This window comes from Callorhinus ursinus, unplaced genomic scaffold, assembly GCF_003265705.2.
Source record: "Callorhinus ursinus isolate GAN/ISIS: 27379988/994484 unplaced genomic scaffold, GSC_fseal_2.0 scaffold13, whole genome shotgun sequence".
NCBI lineage: Eukaryota > Metazoa > Chordata > Mammalia > Carnivora > Otariidae > Callorhinus > Callorhinus ursinus.
The window spans coordinates 43,181,004-43,196,936 of NW_027397075.1; the positions used below are offsets into that span (position 1 = coordinate 43,181,004).

The 15,933-nt window shown below is 49.9% G+C and overlaps 1 long non-coding RNA gene across 3 annotated transcripts in view; it reads right to left on the bottom strand.

Moving 5' to 3' along the window:
* The window catches only part of LOC112828690 (uncharacterized), a 92,922-nt gene that overhangs the window by 21,818 nt on the left and 55,171 nt on the right, over window positions 1–15,933 (bottom strand). For all 3 annotated transcript variants that reach the window (XR_003209572.2, XR_012380567.1, XR_012380566.1), the window contains 2 exons: window positions 13,768–13,862; window positions 12,670–12,815 (listed from right to left, as the gene is read on the bottom strand). This is a non-coding gene — a long non-coding RNA (uncharacterized lncRNA). The remainder of the gene's footprint in view (window positions 1–12,669; window positions 12,816–13,767; window positions 13,863–15,933) is intronic.

Sequence of the window (15,933 nt, forward strand, 5' to 3'; positions counted from 1 at the left end):
AGCAGACGCGAGGTTTCTTGAGGTCCAGTCTGGAAACTACAGTCACTTCTACCTTATTCTATTGGCCAAAGTAGGTCACATGACTAGTTCCAGATTCAAGAAAGAAGGAAATAAAATCCATAGTCACATGGCAAAGGGCATCAATAAAGAGAGAGGGATGACTAGGAGCCATTAAAGAGATCTACCACAGCCTCTCTGGGACAAAAAGAAATACTACCCAAGTCAGGCCAATGAACCTGAAAGAGGTTTTGGTACAATTAGCTGTTTTCTATGAACATATAGGCTCTGCATCCCCCTGATGGTAGAGTCTGGGAGAGAACACTTGACTACAGAATCACCATCTTGCTCTGCTCCAAATCCCAAGGTCTCTAGGCCTCTTGGGGGCGGAGTCCAGGGTGAGAAGCACCTGGTCCTCATGGACCAGTGGAATAAGGCAGCAGGATCTGTACTGGCGTGGACCCTTTGAAGGCTCTCAGTACCTGATATGACTGGAACTGAGGATGATGGATTTGATTTTGGGGGAGGAGGAAGATCCGGAAAGGGAGGGTGGGCATTGTTTCCTGGGGTTCTGCAAAGCTCACAAAACACCACTGTGGCTTGACCCCAGCATCAGAAAAGCCAGCTTCTAAGTCCAATTCTGCCATTAACTAGCCAGGGGCCCCAGGTAACTTATTCAACCTCTCCAGTACCTGTTTCCACATCTAGGAAGTGGAGCTGATAGTATGCGCCTCAGAGACCCAAATTAGGTCATTTATATGAAACAGGCTTTGCTGAGTGCAACTAATTATCACCTGCAGGTTAGTGACACCCACCACTCTGCGGCCTGAGCATCTCTGCCCAACCTGCTCTGGGGTGGAAGCGACAGTTTCCATCCCCTCTCCAGACACTGCCGGTCCTGCTTCCCATTCAGCTCTCAGGCCTAGTGTGCTGTCTCTTTCCAGGCTCCACTGAAGACCTCTGCACCATTTTAAACATTCGAGGGCTGTTTTCCATCTCCCAACTCTCTGGCTGCCCTCCTTGCAAGGTTGGGCCCCTGGCTGCAACACCCTTGGCTGGTTTAAATTTGCCATCAGCATCTCTCCACTTGATTCTCCTGGTCTGTCCCAGCAGGATGGCCGCACACGCCCACATTAAAGGTCAGCTCTTGGATGGTATTATGGCTGAGCTGCTGGAAAAAGCCTCAGAAGCTGATCTCCCTTTCTCTAGCTACTAAATCATTCTTTTATCCACTGACTCCCAAGTGAGACCCTGGGCCCTAAAATGGGGCTGTTCCCTGTCACCTCAGACAACGGTGTCTTTAAAAATCTCATCTGGACTCAGCTCCCTGAATGATCTCCACCTCCCTTGAGATGACAAACCACCAAATCCATTCTGTTGGCCTTGTCGCCTGTCAAATGCTCACACTTGGAGGCCTCAGGAAAAGCTGGGGCTGTGACGGGTAGTAGGGGGCCTCCCACATGGTATTTTCCCAGCCATACAAGCAGCACCTGGTGCTCCCTAGCTCCCTCCTGGCCTTCCCAGACCTGCTGTAAGGGCCAGGGAGGGAGGACGCCTACAGTTGAGTGTCTAGACAGGGGCCAGAGCAGTGAGCGAGGAGCCCACTGACCTGTCACCCAGGCCAGCTAACTGACCTGATCCAAAGATGGCCCCCTGTCACCAGGTGATCTCTCAGACTCAGGCAAGCCTCTCATAACCAAACTCTGGCGGGGGGCGGGGGGGGGGGGGGGAGTCCCGTGCCTTTTTTTTTTTACCCCAAGACCAACACATTGAATACTTCTGTCCTCCAGGTGATAAATATATATATTGAACCCCTGCCATGTGACAAGTAGGAATGGAACTGGCGATAATGCAGCAGTGACTAAAACGGACAGGGTCCTTACTCTCGTAGAACTCACCTGTGGGTCGGGACACGTAGGTGGCTCAGTTAGTTAAGCGTCTGCCTTCAGCTCGGGTTGTGATCCCAGGGTCCTGGGATCAAGCCCTGCAGGGAGCCTGCTTCTCCATCTGCCTGCCACTCCCCCTGCTTGTGCGCTCGCTCTCTCTCTCTCTCTCTCTCTCTCTCACCCTTTCTGACAAATAAATAAAAAAAAACTTTTTTTAAAAGAAGAACTCACTTGTGGGGAAGACAAAACATAAACAGCTAGAGCAAGCAATAATTAAAATTACTTCAGACTGTGAAAAATTCTGTTCAGGAAATAAGTACAGTACTGTGATAGAGTCTGGCAGAGCAGGGGCCTCTTGGTGATGGGTGATCAAAAAGGCCCTTTGGAGGAAGTGATAGATAAACAGAGACCCAAAGGATAAGGATCGAGAGGAATAGCAGGCAGAGGGGCTGCATGTGCAAAGGCCCTGAGGCAGGAAGCACTTGGTACATCCTAGGATGTGTAAGAAGAGCCATGCGACAAAGCAGAGCAAAAGAAGAGGACAGGAAGAGTTAAGGATGCAGGCAGGGCCAGCTCATGCAGGGTGGGAAGTCACATAAGGTGCCAGGTTTCTTTTAACTCATTGGAGGACTTCAAGCAATGGGCTGACATTGTTAGTTTGGTTTTTTTTATAGCCAACATATAGCGTTGGCTCTAAAAAGTTATCATTAAAAGGCTATCATTAGTTTCACATGTAAAGTTCAAGGTTTTGAAGAGATCTCTACAGCGATGAGAGGAAAATGCAAGTAAACTTGAAATCAGAGCAGAGGAGGTTTCGGGTAGGCAGAAGGACCAGCTGAAAAGGGCCTTGTTACAGATTTTTACTTTTTTGCAAGAAATTAAAAATTAGATGGAACCATCTATCTAAAATGGTTTATAATTGTCTTACCTTGGAACAAGAGTCTAATTCTAGGTCCTACATGAGCTGTATCTCAGCTGAGTTCTTCAATTATATAGAGCAGAGAAGATATCTACCTGTTCTGTCTTTTTTAATTGAATAAGAGAGTAAATATTTTTAACTTTGGAAATATTTTAGGCATTATTATTCAACCAAACCGACAGCTATGTGTTGCGAAGTTTAGTGTGAGACATGCTCTGTGGGAAATACGAAGTTCTTTTTTGTGAAAGCTGCCCCCTACCCCCAGCCAAGGAGCTTATACTCTGACTTGGGGAGACAGCACAAAATGACATAAAAAGTTAAGTAATAGTCTGGCACTCAAATTTCAAATTCAAGACCAGCAACAGAAAAAAACACCATAAAGTTCTACATGGGAACTCACGAACTGGAGTTTAAAGAAATGCCCAGCACTGTTGGAAGTGGGGAGAAATCATGCCTGGCCACACCTGGACAGAAGAGCTTTGTGAGCAGCTGGCTCGGGGCGGGGGGAGAGCTTTGGAGGGCCACCCCCCCCCAGGACTGGGAAGGCACTCCTGGGTGGGGTTGGGCTAGACCAAAGCACCAACAGTAGAAAGTACAGCCGTGTTTGCAGGCATCCTGGACACACTCCTGTCTAGTCACTGATTGTCACAAACACATCCCAAACACGTGCATATTCACATAAGCAGTGCCAGATCTGGATTCTGTGACACCTGAAGCAATTTCTGTGCCCTCTGCAAGAAAAAGAATACAAAATAACTAACATAAAATCAGGTACAAAAGAGCACATTTATTTTGAATAATAAATAATAAGTTATCGGAGACCTTTTCCAGACCTTATCTACCAAGATCTCTTTAAGCAATTTACCAGAATGCTTACATAGAAATAACTCTCTCCACTTAGAACATTCTTCAACTCCCAGGGCCTGGAGGCTCAGCCTCATAAATTCCACGGAAATCTGCCCCTGAGCACAAGCAGACTAGTGACTGACTTGGATTTAAGTTCCAGAGAACAGAGGAAGCTGGCAAGTTTGTGGGGCAGACCCTGGGGAAGGTCATCTTGCCTGCAGGCCAGTGAAACACAAAGGACCGTCACTGATACTACCAGGCCCATGAACCCTTCCAACGCATGTGTGCCTTTATGTAGTGGGTATGTCCCTCATATGAACCCCAGCCTAGCCCCCAGTGCAGCCAGTGGCTCATCTCATGTGCAGGAGCTGTGCTTTTGAGTAATAGCTTTGGTGACAAAGCTGGGGAGCTCAGCAGGCCTAGCATATGAATTCACTGAGCACTTCTAGTTATTGGTAGATCCATGCCGGTTCAGGCATGGTGGGATCCAGGTTCTCCAACCAAGCATCAGGCTCTGCCGCTCCCAAAGTCTCATTTGTGTTCTGTAAACTGGGCTCCAAATTTGTAAGAGGGCCCTTTTTGACCTCCCCCCAACCATGGCTGAAACTATAATTTCCATAGGTGCGCCCCCTGATGCAGAGCAGAGCTGGGGCAGAGGTGAGAGGATATCCCCCAGTTTGAGACACTTACCACCTACGAGTCATCATTAAAACTACAGTATCATAGACTGCTCCAGAAAGAACCTCAGAGGTCATTCAGTAGAGTGGGTTGCAAATGTTTGGTTGCTTTTTCTCCAAAATAACTCTCATCTAGAAGGCCAAATGAGCAGAGCAAGGATTCCCTCCATAACACTCCTATTCCATGTTCTTCCAAGGTTCCTTAAATCTGGCACTAAGACTTTACTTCTCATAATAGCCAAGGAGTCTGGTATTATTGATAATAGCCAGTCATTGGAGGACTCCATCCCATCCCTTGGATCACTGGGAAGAAGGCTCTGCCCTCTGTCCCCTCTTCTACCATTGCTCCTTGCAAAGAGAAGACCACCCTCCCCAACCCTCTTCTATTCCCAGACCGGGCTGTTCAGGTGATTGATTCACCAAGACATTCCTGACCACAGACACCCACCCAAGGCTATTCTCAAGGCTATAGATTTTTTATCTGAAAACAGGAGCCAACCACCCAGCACTACTATTATGTCAGCAGGCAAGACGCAGGCCTCCACCCCTCACTGGCCCTTGCTAGCCCCTCTCTCCCAAGAAGGACCACTCTGAGCCCCAGACTCACTCTCTCCTCTCCTCCATCACTACCCACCTCCAAACAAAACGTAGGTTGGGGACAGTGGTCCTCCCTGTGCATGACTTTTTTTGTCCTGAATCTCAAACTCTGTTAACAGACCTAGGGCAAGGAGGCCAGAATTCGAGAATATGGGAGAAAATAAAACTCAACCTCCTTCTTTGGAATCTCTCGTGACAGCCAGAACAAAGCACTAATTAATGCATTAGTTAAAACATCAACTGATTATCCTACCACCCAAATAAAATAAATAAAAGCAGAGCTTTCTGGCAAAGAGGGCCATTGTCCTATGCCCCCATTACCCAGCCCTCTGATCCCTGAGGGTCAGTGGTTTGACAACTGAGGGCTACATAGCCCCCACCTCTGCTCACACACTGTTTTACAGATGAGGACACTGGAGTGGTTTGCTCACAGTTGGCCAGCCAGTGAGACCCTGCCCCAGGCCACCTTTAGCCCTGAGAGGATCGGTCAGTTGACACCAGCTCCCATATGCCCGCTGAAGCCCCTTCCGCCTCCACAGGTCCCTGACCCCCATGCCCCCAGCAGCTCTCAAAGGAGCAAGGAGAAAGAAGCAGCAGGACTCAAAAGCTGTTCCTCAGCAGCTACCACAGAGAACAGGCTCCTTTACCCTATAAATGACGGTTCAGGTTTTTTTGGTTTTTTGTCTACTCGGGATCTGAGCCTGCTGAATAACTGGAGGAGATCAGGATCTGAGAGGGACGTATTCTATGCCCCAGCTCACCTGGGAGAGAACAGGCTGAAGCGTGTGCAAGCCACTCCAGGAATCTGCCAAGCAGAACCCCTCTTCCAGAAGCTGTCAGAAATGCCACCAGGCACTGGAAGACATTTACTTCATATGAAGCACTGTTCCCGGGGGAGGGGAAGGAAACCGTGTCGAGAGACCAATACCACCACATATTGGCAGGAGCTGCGTTGTCTGAAAACCACTGGTGGGATGTCTGGAATTCTTAATACAAATTCCAGAAAGTCCGAAGCCATCTGGTTAAGAGGTAAGAATTTAAAAGGAAATAAATATTTGGCTTTTGAGAAAAAGCATGAGGAAGCATCAGTGTGGTAAGAGAGTATCAGTCGGGATAGTGTAGGATATGCGGTGGTAACAGATAAATCAAAATGAAATTTTGAAAAGAAGAACCTTAATCCCAAAGGTCTGATGGAACAAAGACTACTTCTCATTCACAAAAAGGCTGCCACACATTAGGAGGCTCTTCTCCCTCTTGCAACTCTATGCTATGGACATATGCCTTCAACATAAGGGAAAAGAGGCAGAAATGGCTCCCATTCCTTCCACTCTCAATCCATCAGAAAGAACCATGCACATGTCCCCAGTGTAATGACAAGGAAGCCAGCCTAGTTCAGGAGCACATGGATATTCGATGACCACTAATTATCTCAGCCACATTAAACTCCCAGCTCTCTGCCCAAATGTCAGATCTTTCTCATAAAGGATTGAACTCCTCCTCCCCAAGTATTCTGTTCATCTTCCTTTTGGCCAGAGCTGTTGTCAAACGTGAACTGAAACACGTGTTCTGACAGGTGTATGTCAGCCCAGGTTTCACAAAAGCCCCAGCCAAAGAGCTATCACGTGACTTCTGCTTTTCTTAAGTTCCCTTGTGGCAACAGCATATCCGAAAGCCTAGGAAATTGTGGCCCAAGCTGGCTTGTCCACCCAACGAATGTGTACGGGACACTCACTGTGTGCCGAGCATTGTGCTCTGTGCTGAAGAAACAACAGTGACTCAAATAGACAAGCTTCGGCTCTCAGAGAGCTTAGAGTCTAGCGGGGAACCATCAAATTACTTCACAAATAGTTAACTACAAGCGAAAGTGAGTGCTATGCACAAAGAGAATAGGGAGCCATGGTAGAATATAAGAGGACCCAATCTCACGCGTGTGGGTCAATGAAGATTTCCCTGAAGAAGTGATATGTAAGCTGAGCTAAGAAGGAGGAGTAGGGGAAAGTAGGCAAAGGGGTATGAGGTGAAGGGGAAAATGCTCCAAGAGAAAGGCACAGCATGTGCAAAGGCCCTGGGGAGGGAGAGATTGTGGAGTGTTTGAGGAGCTTCAAGGTGGCCAGTGTGGCTAAAGCTCAGAAGGCAGGAGTGCTGCCACCCGGTACCACAAACCCAGGGGATGCAATTCATGTGGAAAACCATGTGTTTTATTTTTAAATGAGATCTTTGTTAAATTTGCTTAAGTACAAAGTAGTAGAGGTTGGCTGGCATTGGTTCTTTATTCAAAAGTGGGGGGAAATGCCTGTGGGTCCTTCTTGGTATTGGTACTAGATGGTTCACGTTCTGCCTGCCACCCCCCACCCTCGCAACTCCCACATGGCCTTCCCACCAAAGTTTAGGTCCCACCCAGACAAGCCCTCAGCAAGACTTCCAAAGAAAATGTGCAGGCAAAAGATGCAAAGGACCAGAAAAAGAAGACTGAACAGTCAAGAAAGGCCTCCATACGGCCAACTGCTTCGGATGCCTCAAATCCCATAAACATCTCTTCAGGAGAAAAAATGGTGAAAAGAGAGAAATTAGGGTAGGCAGTTTATCAGGGGAAGCCAAACAGAAGGGCCATCCCAATGGCCCAGGAGATAGTGAGATCTGAATATAAATGAAGAGGGGGACTGGGCTGGCTGAAGAGGACCCAAATTTGGGAGTTCCACCCCCCAGCCTAGGGTCTGCCACTGGGCACACATCACTCTCTGAGTGGTCTCAGAGGTCCTGGGTCTCTCTGCCTCCTTCTAGACTTCAAGGCATAACAGGCTCTGGCAAATTGCCCCCTGCCTAGATTTCCAGCTTCCTCACACCCTGCTGCTCCTCCCTTTCCCAGCTCTGGCCATCTCAGACCTCCCCCAGAGCATCTTCAAAGCTCTTCCCTGGCCCAAAGTATCCCACCTTCCCCTCTTCCTCCTCCTTCCTCTCAGCTCAGCCTTCTCCTCTCAGGAGACCTTCCCTGACCCCAGACAGGGGCAAGTCCCCCATTCTAGGACCCCTATGTTTCTGCTCTTCACCCTATAATACAGTAAGGACCCTTTCCTCCTTTACTTCTTCCCTCTCAGACCACAAGCTCCCCCAGAGCAGGGGAGCTTCTACATGATCTACCACCGTTTCCCCAGTGCCCAGTACAGTGCCTGACACATAGTAGGGGTTCAACCACTATTTCCTGAATCCAACTACAGAGCTAGGATTTAGGTATTTCAAAGCCAGGGGTTTGTGTCTGATATATTCACAGCTACTTCCCTAGCACTTAGAACAGATATTTGCTGGCTGGCTGGCTGGCTGGCTGGCTGGCTGGCTGGATAGATGGATGGATGGATGGATGGATGGATGGATGGATGGATGGATGGATGGATGAATGACCTTCTGAGCCAGAAAGGGCAACTTAGATGCTTTCATTTTACAGGTGGAGAAACAGAGGCCCAGAGAAACCAAAGATCTATCCACGGTTTCATAGCTCAAACAGTGGGCTGGGTTCCCAGTGCCAATGAGCAAAGTCATCTTTAAAAACACTCCGCCTGTCCCCTTTTTACAGAGGAAAACACATGCAGGTATTGATCCTTTCCAGAAGCAGCTGTCCAAGGTACTTCTGTACAGATGAATGTCTTTATTTGTTTATTCCATACTCTGCTCTAAAAAGAACTGGAGGCAGTTTGCCCACTGTAGCTCCTGTCAATGCTGTATTTCCCAAACTCAAGAACAAAACATGAAGGAAAAACAACTTGTTCAGAAAGAGGGGCAATAACACCTCACCCAGAACCAGTTTCCTTGGCCAGAGCAGAAAAGCTCCAGCAGAGAGGGCTGTCTCTGTAATCAAATTACCAAAATTAGTGACTAAGAGGAACAGAGCAGATGTGGAAGATTTCAATTTTGCTGGAGGATTTGGCACAATGTCTCAAGGAACTGAATTTGCAAAGTTCTTGCGTAAGAACAGTGTCACGTGAAATAAAAATCTGGCTGCAGGACCACAGTGGTGATAGCCACACCCACCAAGTGATGTTGTGGTCATTGACACAAATCTCCTCCTCCTCCTGATCTGCAAGGGGTGGCAGATGGGGCCTTGGGGGGGCGGGGGGGCTGCAGCCACAATGACAATGAGACAGCATAGATTTCTATATAGCACCTAATTTTCTAAAGCCCTTTCAGCCATACCATCTTATTGGACCCTCACTATCAGAAGTAGAGGCTCAGGGGTTGCCTGGGTGGCTCAGTCGGTTAAGTGTCTGCCTTTGGCTCAGGTCATGAGCTCAGGGTCCTGTGATCCAGCCCTGAGTCTGGCTCCCTCCTCAGTGGGGAGTCAGCTTGTCCCTCTCCCTCTGCCCCTCCCCCACACTCATGTGTCCTCTCTCTCTCAAATAAATAAATAAATAAAATCTTAAAAAAAAAAAAAAGAAGTAGAGGCTCAGAAAAGGTAAATGACCTCCCAAGTTCATGGAGCATATGAGCAGCTGAAGCCCAGCACTAAGGCCCAAGGATTCCCACCCACTTGTGGTTGTATAAACATCAAGGGAGTGTGGCCCATCCTGGGAAGGACATTTAACTTTCAGGACACAAGGGCACCATATTTTTTAATGCCCACATGGCACCAACTGTTACCCTGCTAGACCAACTAGCCCCCCTAATAAGCATGTTTTTAGTGACCGTTTCTTACAAGGGTCAGAGTAGACTCAAGTTAGTGGGGAAAGAGTACAGGGGCTCGTCTCCGAATCTAACTACAGAGGTTTCCCTAAAGAGCCTGAGGATTTTCATGAGCAATGTCGTATGCATCAGTCGCAGGGACCAGGTGAATGGGTGCAGTCAGATCTCAAACTGAACTCCTGATGTTCTCCCCCAAAGCCGGGCTCCCATCCATTGTTCTTCACCATGACAGACGCCACCCCTCAATTTTATAAACCAGAAACCTTAATCACCCTTGATGCCTCCCTTGCCCTCACTCCCAGATCCAGTCTATCAGCAGGCCCAGCTGCCCCCCCCCCAGTACTATCCAGAGCCATCTTCTTGGCCCCATCCCACTCCTTCCACCACAGCCTCAAAGACCATCAGGTTTTGCTTGAAAAGACTCCAGTAGTTCTCGACTGCGGTCCTCATTCCCCTTCTCGCTGCTCCCAGTCTATGCCCCACACAGCAGCAGGAGTGAGCGCTTCAAAATGCAAACTTGGACACGTCGCTCACCTGCTTAAAGTGCTTCCGTAGCTCCCACGGCACACAAGGTCACACAGGGTCCGGCGTGGTCTGGCCCCAGTCTGCCTTCCTGGCCTCACCAGTGCTACCTCACCCCTTCACCCTCCAGCCTGTAGATATGCTGGCCTTCTCCCTGCTCCTGGTTGGGGCTACATTCTCCGACCTCATGGTCTCCATGTGTTCTGCTCCCGCCATTCCTTGTCCCCACCTTCTGCCACCAACCAGACTCCTAGTTATCTTTGAAGCACAGCTCAAATGCCATGTTCTAAGGAAGCCACCCTTCCTTAGCTCTCCCAGCCGATCAGGTCCTCCTGGCAGACACGGTCATAGGACCACGTGTTTAGCTCCTACAACACCTGTCACAGTTTAAATCAAACAATACTCCAGGATGATGGCCCATATTCGTTCATTCACCTCTTTATTCCACACCTGGTACATCATGAGAACTCAATAGATGTTTTTTGGGGGAAAAAAAAAAACTTAACGCAGCATCAACACAGCAGATGGGGAAACTGAGTCTCATTAGGATGAAGGATCTTGACAAAAGACATGAAATCTGCCAGGATTAGGCAGACCGTGGGCATCATCCCACCTCTGGAGATAGATCTGGGGAAAATGCCCTCCTGAAATTAAGTAAAATGTTTCTATTGAACGGGATTGAAGGCTGGGGGAAGGAAACTCCAAAACACACACAACACCAGACTTGGCAGTGAGAAGGACTAGCAAGGAAAAGCCCAGATCCCCATCTTTTCTCAATTATGCACTTATCAAGGCTGGGTAGACTATGGAAGAGTCAGAAACTAGGACACTCAGGATAGTAACACAGCAGCTTTGGGCCTAAGGTGGCATGAAAGAGGGGGCAAGTTGGTGGGGGAGGGGCCCACCCTGATTATGGAGTTGGTGAGCTCCCTAAAGCATCATCTGCTCAGCAAACATCTGCTAAGGGCCTATCATCCTCCTGGCTAAATTTCTGGAGTAAAAGCACAGTCTTTGACCCCATGGAGCTCAGAGCCTAGAGAGGAAACAGGTCTATTAACACTTCAGTGCAATTTAGTAGTAAGTACTAGAATAAAGGGCAACTCAGGGAAGGGGCTATTCGGAGACACTGCCACAGGGAGCTGTCTCTGACCAGGCAAGAAAAGGTGCCTCCCATTCTCAGCCTGCTCCCACCACAGCCTAGGGCAGCTTCTGTTGTCCTGCAGTAACATGCACAAACAAAACACCCAGAAAAGCAATGATTGTCCCCAAGGTGGCCCTTCCAGTAGCCAAAGCAAGACCAGAAGACTGTGAGGCCTCCTCTTCACATGCAGAGAGGTGAAGGAAAGTGAAAATACCACCCAGAGGAAGAAAACTGAGGACAGAAGTCAGGAGGACAGCAAGTCAGAGGACGTGAAGCCAGCTGGACCAAAGGTTGCCAGCCCACAAGGCTACACTGGGTTGGATAGTGTCCCCCAAAATTCATGTCCACTAGCAACCTCCAAATGTGACCTTATGTAATCAAGTTCAGACGTGCTCATATTGTATTAAGGTGGGCCCTAATCCAATGACGAGGGCCCTTATAAAGACACTCATGGAGACACAGGGAGAAGGCTACGTGACAATGGAGGCAGAGATTGGAGCAATGCATCTGTAAGTCAAGGAGCACTAAGACTGCCAGCAACCACCAGAAGCAAGGAAGAGACAAGGAAGATTTTCCTTGAGCCTCCCGAGGGAGCACTGCCCTGCCAGCACATTGATTTCAGACTTCCGGCCTCCAGAACTATAGAAGAATAAATTTCTGTAGTTCTAAGCTACTCAGTTTGTGGTAATTTGTCATGGCAGTCCCAAGAAATTAATAGATGGGCCTAGAAGACAAAATACATAATGTAATGGAGTGAACAGGGCTGTTGTCAGAGGTGAGCCCAGAGTGGACCCAGGTGCAGAGCACAGCCTACAAAAAAGGGCAACAGTGACTCAGTGGCATTCAATTGCTGCCAAGAGGCAATGATGTTGCCAAATATGCCGATTTTTCTGCATAAGGGAAAAATCCATACTTTTACATGAAACCTCTGATTTTTGAATGTTAAGCCAAATGGGGGTTTTTTGTTTTGTTCTTGTGTTTTTGCTTTTTTGAATCAGCGTGGGCCAGATAAGGCCAGACCAATCTCCCCATTTTGCAGATGAGAAATGGAGACCCAAGAGACAAGGTGATTTATGTCTACTCAAGCCACAGCCAAGGCTGAAACGTACAGTGCCATCTACCACGCTGCACTCCGGCCTTCTGCCCCTGAGGCAGCAGATGAAAGCTCGCCCCACTCAAGACTCACAGCTCTCATGGAAGAGGTGACTCCTGAGCTGGAGGGAGTAGGCACAGACCAAGACACCTTCATCGTCCCGGCTGTCGTGGGGTCCAACGGTCCCTGCCAGCCTAGGTTCCTAGGAAGGAGCTGCACGAGCTCACAGCAGTCTCTGCCACAGAGGGGGAAAGGGATGGGGCCGGGCCAGCAGAGGCATGGGATGTGGGGACAGGAAGGGCAAGCTACAAGCGTCGCACCTCAGGAAGGAATAGGAAGAGCCTCCCTTGGCAGCATCTGTGAGATTCTTCAGCAATGGGCGTTTCCCACCAGGTTATGGAGCAGGTCGGCCGGATGGGGAGAGTCTGCAGTGAGCACCGAAGACATGCGAGCAAAGCAGTCATTGCTGGAGAAAAAGAGTGGCAGCAAAACAATGCCAATAAGATACCAGGGAAATAAACCAAGTTGCAATTACAAAAATAAATAAATAAGATACCAGGGCGAGCAGGCCTAGAAGCACATGAGAAGCGTGGCGCCGACTCTCCCAAGAACGCCATGCCTGTTTGGACAGATTTTTGCTCTCTGATACATGTTCCAAAAGCTCTTGGAAATGAGGAGAGAGGCCTACTGGGTTCTGTTTGGACAGTGTCTGCTGTGGTAGCAAATGTCAACAGCGCCCGCAAGCTGTTCCCTTGCATCAGTGAAGATGCCAGTACCCAGGCCAGAGCTACACGCTCAGCGATCTCACACCACCGCGCTCTGAGCAGTGTCTTCACTCATGTGGAAGGGGAAGTTTCTTGGGAGAGCAGGAGAGAAATCGTGCTTTTTTTCATGGTTTTGGGTTTTTTTTCGTCCTTTGACAAGATGCAAGGAAACCTTTGCTAAAAGTTTTTCATGAAGGGCAGCAGTGAAATTCACAGCACTGCTCGGATCCAGTAAGCCCATTACGCCATGTAGTTCAACAGCCCCTGGCCTCCCCACCTCCCGGGTCTTCCCCAGTGGTCTTCGGCCAGGCTCGAGGCCGGTGTGGGTAGGGAGAGGTCTGTGATTCCCACCAGGACCTCTGGCTGGTGGAGACACCCTCATGCCGGGCTGGCTTGCTGAGACCCCCTAACACACACACACACATACAACGTATGCATGCATAAACACTGCCCACACAGCAGCAATTAAAGGCCAAAAACAAGGGTAGGTCCGAAAGGACAGCAGCTCCTGTGTTAAAACATGCGCAATATGCAGAGGCACGCCTCTCTGCCAAGCCCTAATCCCCCTGGCATCTGTGCCCTACTATTTGCATAAGTAAATGGCAGCTCATTAGGAACACATTAGTAGCTCTGTAACCATGTAAGGAAACCAACCTAGTGAACTCTAAGCCACTGGAGATTCCTCTAATTCAGTTTTGCAGCCTTGGAGGCATGAAGCAGAGTCTGTCATCTGCCGTCTATCCATCCAGCTAGAAAAGAAAGAAGAGACCCTTATGGAAACACAGAAGAGACTTAATAAATATTTGTTGAAGAATGAAGGATGGTAGGCCCGGTTTGCAAAGGACAAATCTTACTAAAAATAGAGAAATGTTTGGACCACACTGGTTGGAGGAGGCATTTCTCCCACCTCTCGCCATCCACTGAAGGCTCCAGGAGAGTGGTTGCAAATCAAAGTCCTGCATCAAACCACCCGTTAGCATTTCTGACATATTGTCACGGGATAACTGATTCAGGAAGTCACAGACAGGGCCCAGGATCTGCAGTTTTAAAATGCTTCCCGAGGGGGGTGGTGCCTGGGGGGCGCAGTCAGTTAAGCCACCAAGCGACCGGCTCAGGTCATGATCTCAGGATCTTAAGATCAAGTTGCATGTCAGGCTCCTCGCTGGGCGTGGAACCTGCTTAAGATTCTCTCTCTCTCTCTCCCTCTCCCTCTACCCCTCCCCCGCTTGCTGGAGCACTCGCTCCCTCGCTCGCTCGCTCTCTCTAATAATTAAATAAATAGATAATAAAATGCCTCCCAGGGATTCTTATCTGCTCCCCTGTTTGAGAACCATTGCCCTGAAGCCCTCCTCATAGTTGCTACTCCACAGAAAAAGCAAAATGGGCACCACCCGGGAGCCTGTCGGAAATAAGAGTCTCAGGCCCCGCGAAGACCTGTGGAGTCAGAACCTGCACTGGTGATTCTGTGCCACATAAAGTTGAAGGAGCATCAGTGTAGAGGCTGCTAGGGTGGACTCTGTGAGCCAGGTGGGCTCTTTGCCCGGGCGGCCCATCACCGGGGGTGTGAGACTTTGGTCATGGCCTCAAGTCTCACCCACCTGCAGGGTGTAGAGCTGTACTCAAGGGCCAGCCTCGGAGGGCCTCGATCCCCGGAGGTGCCCGGATGTCCGAATCCCGGAACCCCCCGGAGCCCCGCGCAGACGTCCACTCTCCGGGTCTTAAGGGCTGCCTTCAGCAGCACAGGCTGGAAGCCTGGGAGTCGCAGGGGCTTGAGCTCAGTTCTCCGCTTCGGCGTGTGTCCCCGCCGCGTGGGACCCAAGGAGCCGGGACCGGGTAGGCGAATCCCAGGCTGCGGGGAACTGGGAGGGGCCTGTTCAGCCCTCAGCCGCGGCTCGCGGCGGGCGGGCAAGTTCAAGAGCAGTTTGTACCTGTCTCCGGCGCCCTCCGGAGCTGCCAGTGGTTTTATTATTCTAGGTCGGCTGCCGGGGAGCGGCCGACCTATTGACTTCTGGTGCCGTCAGTAAGACAGGGACCTGTGTCTGCCAGGAAAACAGCTACCCTGGTCCTCGCGTCAGCCCTGCCCCAGGCCTCCGCAGCCAGGCCCGGAAGGCAATCCCGGGTTTTCTCAAGTGCCTGCCCTCCCCGCCCCAGGTAGCCCTGCACTCTGCTCTGGGGGATCAGAACACCACCGAGGAGCGAGACACCAGGCAGAGGCTCCCGGAGCCAAGCAAGTGCTAATTGTGAGGGTATTTTTAGCCCGGATCCCTCTGGAAAGGCAGCTCATGAAATCCTACCCTGTCAGCACTCGCTTCCTCTCTTGTCCCAGGAGGAGCGGGTGTTGCCTTGGTAACCCGCGGTGTGGATCTGCTGCTCTGGGGACACCTGTAAGTCACCCACAGGTATCTGGCCGAAGAACCCCGGCGGCCCTCAACTTCTTCGGGCTCTGGCCTCCTTTCTCTGTGCAGAGTCCCCAGGAACGGGGCCCCAAAGGCTCAGGAATGCAGGAAACCTGTGCAGTCCTCACAGTGGCCTCCGGGGAGACCCTGAGACTTTGGGCTTTCCAAAGATGTTTACACACACACTTAACGCATTAAACGTGTGAAAACAACACGCAGTTAAACACGCATTAAAACAACACGGAGTGCCTACTTCAGCTCGGGTCTTTGCATTTTCACGGGATCCCCGCTTGCCAAGAACTGTTTCCTCAGCTTGTTGGGGACTTGATTATTCATGTGAGGTGATTCTGCAGGGATCCGACGGTCAGAACGCCAGTAGGCCCTGCCCTCCCCCCCCTCCTCCCTCTGCTTCTCAAAGACTTTG